Here is a 6,906-nt window from a genome sequence, read left to right as displayed (position 1 = left end):
CACCGACCCACCTGCCAGCGTCTCTCTCCCTTTACCTCCCCGGCCCACCCACGTGCTCCCCTCCCACACCCATCCTCTCTCTCTCTCGAGGTTGGGCTGCAACTCCTCTCTCTTCTCTTCTCCTTCTCTCCCCCACCAACTCCCACGCTCGACGCCTCGCCTGGCACGCCGCCGCCCTCACCTCGCCGCACACAGGTCCGGGTAGCACACGAATAAGGGGGATGGTAGGATGAAGGGCTCCTCCTGCGCCACCACCGAAAGCACGGCCACGACATGCACCTCCTGCAGTTGGGCTGGACGCGCCGGTGCGACCAGGAGATGGCGCCCACGCTGCTCGCGCCCTGCTCTTCCTGCTCGCCGATGTCGTTCCTCCATACATCCGGTGGGCGTCCGGTGCGGCGCAGACACAGGCGAGCTCGCGGTGCGCGGGCGCGGCGCAAGCACTGGCCTGCCCGAACGGGTCGGCCGGCGGGGACGACGCCGACGCCCTAGATGATGTCGGCCTCGTCGGCCGGCGGGAACGAGCTCTAGGTCCGGGTCGGCCGCGTGCTGCAGAGGGTGCGTCGGCGAACACCATTCCTGCTCCGGCGGTATAGGGACCGAGCTCGAAGAGGTCGCCGACGAGGCTTGAGTAGCCCAGGCCGCCCTGCAGCCAGAGGAGCAGCGGCGTGTCGGCCGGCGTCGCCTCCTTCCCGCTCGGCTCGAGGGACCGGGCACGGGGCAAGGGAGCGGGGCACGGGGCGGCTCGACGTCGGCCTCCGGCTGCTGGACTCATCGCCTCCTTCCCTTTCGACGCTTGCGCTCCTCCGTTGGGCACGGGCCGAGGAGGTCGCCGACGCCGCCGTGGGCAAGATACTCGACGAAATGCCGCTGGCTTCATGGGAGCCCCACACTGCTCGTGGGGCACAATGAGTGGAAATTTTGGCCCTCCAGGCCAAAAATTTCACCGGCAACCCCCAAGCGGCGAAAAAATGCCTCCTGAGAGGGCAAACGAGTGGAGATGCTCTTCGTTATTAGTTGTTGTGGGCATGGATGGGAATGGAATGGAACATGATAGGATATGCTCAGCTAGCCTCATTGATTCTCCAATCCATGTAATTGGAGCACAGTATTGGAAGTTCATGCATATCACATCACTCCTATGCAGTTTTCAGAATCAGGACAGAAATCTTACATCCTGCTCTCAGAAAGAAATTGTCGATCTTCTTATAGATACTTACATTTTGGCGGCTCCTTTTGTTTTTTTAAAAACAGTCATTCTTTTGCTCGATGGTGTTCTCCTCATTTTAGTCGAGTCCTCTTTGAGTCTAGTGCTCTTTTGCCCATTTTGAACCTGCCTTTAGCAAGAGTTTATGTCTTCTTCAGTCAATAAGAATTCTGCCAAGTGGTGGCTAAATTTCATGTTTTGACCCTTTTCTGAAACCTATTCAAAATTTGACCCTAGTTTGGATTATTTTTTTGAGATCTAACTCTTTTGCTAGGTAGGGTTGCATGCCCTACCGCCAAAAACCTCCTAAGTATTGAACATAGTGCGTGCTCATGCCTACCGCCAAGCACCTTGGCGGTAGGCATGTGCAGGCTACCGCCAGCCCGGTTGGCGGTAACGATGTTTCCTACCGCCAAAGTTCCTGGCGGTAGGCTGTTAGACCCTACCGCCATGGACTCTGGCAGTAGCAAAAAGGTCAGATCTCGAAATTTTTCCAAACTAGGGTCAAATCTCGAATAGGTTTTAGAAAAGGATCAAAACACGAAAATTTGCCCCAAGTGGTCACACTCTACGAAAGTTTCCTTTTGTTTTTTTGGCATGCACCATCGACCCTTTTGTGCCAGCCAAATTTCTTGTCGGATCAACAATGTGATTTTGGTATTCCATTTTGTGTCTACCCAATTCTGTCGGGTCCATATTGTGAGTTTGGTACTGGGAGTCAATCAGCAGCAGTGCAGCACTCCTATGCCATTTAAGATCGGACGGCAAGTAGTGGCGGTGCCAGGATTTTGAGGCTGGGTATTCATTGGCACAAAAAAATTACTCTAAATGTATTATAAAGACACTAGTACAACAATAGTAATTTTTAATGCATCAAACCATACTAATTATACATAAACATAAGGATACCAGTACCTTTTGATTGACAGATTGATGATATCCCATCTTACAATATAACTTTGTGATCGCCTTTTTGGAAGAGATTGATGACATCCTCATCCTTTACTTGATTGAAAAATTCTCTCTCAACAAATGTAACCAAACAATTGTTCAAGTAATCATCACCCATTTTGCTCTTTAACTTATTCTTCACATAGTTCATTGAAGAGAACACCCTTTCAGCACTAGCAGTAGCTACTGGCAGAATTAATACCAACTTAAGAAGCTTGTAAACAATATAGTATTGTTCATGCTTGTTTGTCTCGACAAGCATAACTGAAAGCTCACATAGATTCTTCAAGTTTTGAAACCTTTCATCTCTACGCACATGAGTAACATACATGTTTAGTTGCCATGGAAGTCTTGCCAGTTCATCACTTGTGAAATCATTAGCATAAAACTTTGTAGCAAGCCTAACCAATTTTTCTTGATCATAAGCAACAAATAGACGAAATGGACAAAATGCTGCCATGCCAGAAAGTAGATCTGTGTTTACCTCATGAAATCTGCCATTCAACTCACTAATTTGCCTATCAATAACAGTCACATACATATCAACTTTGAAGCGATGGTAATTCGTTGCACCATTAAAGAAACCCCTTCTAGGCCGACCAGCGGGAAAGTGAGGACCCTCCATATGAACAATGTTGATCTTATGCTTTGTACAAAAAGATGCGACCTTTTTGAGAAAATCATCCCATCCAGGATCAGTGCTCAAACCCTCCAAGTGATACTTTGTGATATCAACAAGCTCAATAGCATGAACAATATCTTGGTCTTGCTTTTGCAAAGCTCTACTCAACTCATATGTGTATCCAAATATTTCTTGCATCAAGTGTGCCATGAAAACAAACTCAAATGATCGAAATGGTTTCAATATGGTTAGAGCCGCTTGCGCCTCCGCACCATGGTACTCTTTTCCAATCTTGACGAGGACTCGTCGTATTGCACCATACATACAGATGACATGGTTCACAGTTTTGAAGTGAGAGCCCCAACGTGTATCACATGGCCTTCCCAAACCCATTTCCTGATTCAGCCCACTCCCTGTTTCTACTTCTTCCAATTCCAATGCATCAATGAGTTCCTCAGCCTGAGCTATACGAAGCATTCTCATCTTTTTACAAGACATGCCAAGAGCATTGAACAAGTGTGCAAGTTGTTGAAAGAACCAAGTACAATCACCACTCTCTTTAGCAACAGCAACAAGAGTTAACTGTAGTTGATGGGCAAAACAATGAACATAGTAGGCAGAAGGAGACTTATCCATAATCAGTTTTTTTAGGCCATTAGCATTACCTTTCATGTTACTAGCTCCATCATATCCTTGCCCACGAACCATTGCAAGGTCAAATTGTACTTCATAAGCATTTGCTCAATTGCAACTTTAAGTGTCAAAGAGGTAGTATCTTGAACATGAGCAAGACCAAGAAATCTTACAACAGCCCTTCCTTTCTTATCAACATAACGCAAGAAAATTGCCAACTGTTCATTCTGATACAAATCACTAGACTCATCTGCAAGTATTGCAAAGTGGCCACCATCAAGTTCTTCAATGACTAATTTTGTAGTCTCCTGTGCACAACATTTTATTAACTCATGTTGTATATCACGGTGAGTCATCTTGCAGTTCTGTGGAGCATTTTTGAGAACAACCCTATCAACCTCTTCAAAATTTCCAGCTAGCCAATTTAAAAGCTCAAGAAAATTTCCTTTATTTAGTGAGTTTTCACTTTCATCATGTCTTCTAAATGCCAAGCCTTGGTGCAATAGAAATCTCAAACATTTGAGTGTCCATGTCAAACGCTGCTTATACAAAGCCTTATATTGTGAGGTGTTTGAAGCAAAAAAAACTCCCTAATTGATGCTTGTGGTGTAGTGAACATATCATACTTCTCTTGAGCTTCAGCATGAGCACTACTGTAACGCCCTCGATGTGACTATATCTCCCACATGTCGAAGCACGACTTAGAGGCGTAACCGCATTGAAAGCAATGTCGCAAGTGAGGTAATCTTCTCACAACCCATGTAATACATAAGGGAAAAGATACATAGTTGGCTTACAATCGCCACTTCACAATATTACATAAATAAGGCATTACATCAACCAGTTACAATCAAGGCCCGACTATGGAGCCAAAATAAAAGAAGACTACCCCAAATGCTACACAGATCCCCGATCGACCCCAACTGGGCTCCACTACTGATCAACTAGAACGAAACAACACAAAGGGCGAGATCTTCATCGAGCTCCTCCTTGAGCTTGGTTGCGTCATCTGCACGGTTCAACGGCACCTGCAAGCTGGTTTTGGAAGTATCTGTGAGTCACGGGGACTCAGCAATCTCACACCCTCGCGATCAAGACTATTTAAGCTTATGGGAAGGGTAAAATGTATGAGGTGGAGCTGCCGTAAGCGACTAGCATATATGGTGGCTAAAACATACGCAAATGAGAGCGAGAAGAGAAGGCAAAGCACGGTCGAGAAACTATGATCAAGAAGTGATCCTAGAACAACCTACGTCAAGCATAACTCCAACACCGTGTTCACTTCCCGGACTCCGCCGAGAAGAGACCATCACGGTTACACACGCGGTTGATGCATTTTAAATTAAGGTCAACTTCAGGTTTTCTACAACCGGACATTAACAAATTCCCATCTGCCCATAACCGCGGGCACGGCTTTCGAAAGTTCAAATCCCTGCAGGGGTGTCCCAACTTAGCCCATCACAAGCTCTCACGGTCAACGAAGGATATTCCTTCTAGCGGGAAGACCCGATCAGGCTCGGAATCCTGGTTACAAGACATTTCGACAATGATAAAACAAGACCAGCAAAGTCACCTAGATGTGCCGACAAATCCCGATAGGAGCTGCACATATCTCGTTCTCAGGGCAGACCGGATGAGCAAGACGTCGGGTAAGCCAGCCCATAGTTGCCCCTGGTAGCCTCGGACATCGCTCAGTTGGACCAACACTTAGAGAAGCACTGGCCCGGGGGGGGGGGGGTTAAAATAAGATGAACCTTGAGCCGGCCGACTCAAGGGAAAGAAAAGGCTAGGTGGCAAATGGTAAAACCAATGTTGGGCCTTGTTGGAGGAGTTTTATTCAAGGTGAACTGTCAAGGGGTTCCCATTATAACCCAACCGCGTAAGGAACGCAAAATCCGGGAACATAACACCGATATGACGGAAACTAGGGCGGCAAGAGTGGAACAAAACACCAGGCATAAGGCCGAGCCTTCCACCCTTTACCAAGTATATAGATGCATTAATTAAATAAGAGATATTGTGATATCCCAACAAAATATCCATGTTCCAACATGGAACAAGCTCCAATCTTCACCTGCAACTAACAATGCTATAAGAGGGGCTGAGCAAAGCGGTAACATAGCCAAACAATGGTTTGCTAGGATAAGGTGGGTTAGAGGCTTGGCTTAACAATATGGGAGGCATGATAAGCAAGTGGTAGGTATCGCAGCATAGGCATAGCAAAAGAGCGAGCAACTAAGCAAGCAAAGATAGAAGTGATTTTGAGGGTATGGTCATCTTGCCTGAAATCCCGCAATGAAGAAGAACGATTCCATGAAGAAGACAAACGGACGTAGTCGAACGGACACTCACAACTCCAGAACGAAACCGAAGCTAACGCGAGAAGCAACCTGGAAAGAAGCAAACAACATAGTAAACAACCATCACATAACATGGCATGATGCGCAAACAAGTATGATGCATGTCCGGTTTAAATATGCATGGCATGGCAAAGGGCACAAACAAAACTACAAGTTAAGTGGAGCTCAATATGCAACGAGTTGCATATTGACGAAACACCACATCAATTATTTAGTTCTCTCGCGTTTAGGTACTCAACAATATTAAATGTTGGTTAACATGGCAAGAGGTGAAACATAACAAGACTAAACCTCCTAAACAATTTAAATGGGGCCGGATATAATAAACAACAAACCCGGTAATCCCCATATGCATTTATCAATTTGGTGCAACAACAAATTTTAACATTTAAATGTTATTATCATGATGCGGATGACAAGAACAAGTTTTAAGCAATATATATGAAAACGTTGACATGAGCATAATATGGAGCATTTGTCATCATGGCGGAAACGAAAGGGGTGCCACGACAATGAATCCGAAAATGATGCCACGCAACATATCGGTTCCGGTAGCTCATGGAGATGCCGGTGAAAAAGGAAAAGGGACGTGAGCGAGTTGAGCAAGATGGTGGGGTGCTCCCGACTACCGGGTTCCCACATGTCGGTGACAAGGCAAAAGAGGGGCAATGTGAACCAACAGTTTTGGACTCGAGGAGAACAAGGGTGCATCTCATACATCACACAACATGCATTCGTTTCGCGGGTCATCGTCTCGGCAGTTATACCTTCGAAGCGTGCAAACGAGGACGGTTCGAGTTCGGTGCAAAGTAGAGGAAGTAGACATTCTCGGGACGCTCGTAGTGGAAGTAGTTGTTCTCATTTCGTAGTTGTACACACTCCGTAGGTGTTCGGGGTCGCAACGAGGAACTTGCCATCCACAGGGTCTTCGATGGTCGACGGTCGTGGTACTTGAGGTCTGCGAACTTGCCAGTCTCATCAAATTGAAGGGGTATTTGACATTTTTAGTGGTTCTGAAGACGGCGGTAGAGGTACACTTGTTGTAGGGGTACTTGTCGGATCCCTGAAACGTCTTGTGGGGGTTCATGTCTCGGCAACAAGTCTTGACGATCCAAAACTCCAGGAACGGAGGT

Source organism: Triticum dicoccoides, chromosome 7A (assembly GCF_002162155.2).
Source record: "Triticum dicoccoides isolate Atlit2015 ecotype Zavitan chromosome 7A, WEW_v2.0, whole genome shotgun sequence".
In the NCBI taxonomy this organism is placed as follows: Eukaryota; Viridiplantae; Streptophyta; class Magnoliopsida; order Poales; family Poaceae; genus Triticum; species Triticum dicoccoides.
Note: the sequence above shows the minus strand (reverse complement) of the source record.